Genomic DNA, 1,177 nt, shown 5'->3' with positions numbered 1-1,177 from the left:
ATCTAACCTTTAGCCAATAACCCCCTGACCACTAAACCATATCATGAAGTGCCACATCCACATGTTTTTTGAACCCCTCCAGGGATGGGGACTCCATCACTGCCCTGGGCAGCTGTGCCAGTGCCTGACCACCACTTCCCTGAAGAAATTTTCCCTGATATCCAATTTAAACCTCCCCTGGCACAACTTGAGGCCGTTTCCTCTCATTCTGTCCCCTGTTCCCTGGGAGCAGAGCCCAACCCTCCCTGGGCTCCACCCTCCTGTCTCAAGGAAAACCCAGAGCAGTTTATTCCATAAAATTCAGCCCTTGGTGTTTCCACAAGGAAACAGGTTTCAATCTGCTTAAAACCCCAGGCCACAGCCTATGTGTTGTTTCAAGTAAACAGATAAAAGATGAAAATGGAGGGCTGAAAATACAGGAAAATAACAGGAATCCAGGAGAATTTCAGATGGAAGAGGTGGGATGATGTGGGTCACAAAGCTGAAGATAAGCAGATGATAAACTATTTCCACCATTGGAATGGTGGAAATAAATAAAGCCTCCCACAATCATAATTAATTTTCTAAGTATGTCTCTCTTTCAATTTGAATCTCAAAAATCTAAAAAATAAATGTTTTACTTTGGAGACTGAAACAAGAAAAAAAAATCCTGAGACAAAGCCAAACCACAGATTTAATAAAACTCTATTTCTGAGAAATTTGTTTTGCAGTAGATGTAAAGTGCAAGACTCTCTTACAGTGCAGTACGTACACGGAGGCCCAGAAGAGGTACTTACATTAGCAGGTTTGGGAAGATTCCGGGAAAAAGCAAGTTTTGGGAATATTCACTGTCCTGTTAAACTTCTCACACTATAAACTTCCCAATGACTGAGTTCACTGACAGCATGTTTACCAGAAAAAACATTTTTCCACAAGAAAATCCTAAACACAGCTGAAAACATAATTAAATTGTGTCAGTCTATTTTATTGCTGTTCTAAGACTAAAATTTATGTCTGCAAACTCAGGGCAAAGGGAGCTGGGGAAGGGTCTGGAGCACCAGCAGCTGCTGAGGGAGCTGGGGGGGGTTCAGCCTGGAGAGGAGGAGACTCTGGGAGACCTGAAAGCCCCTTCCAGTGCCAGAAGGGGCTCCAGGAGAGCTGGAGAGGGACTGGGGACAAGGGATGGAGGGACAGGACA

This window comes from Manacus vitellinus, unplaced genomic scaffold (genome assembly GCF_001715985.3).
Source record: "Manacus vitellinus isolate BGI_N305 unplaced genomic scaffold, ASM171598v3 scaffold_84_pilon, whole genome shotgun sequence".
Taxonomy (NCBI): Eukaryota; Metazoa; Chordata; class Aves; order Passeriformes; family Pipridae; genus Manacus; species Manacus vitellinus.
Note: the sequence above shows the minus strand (reverse complement) of the source record.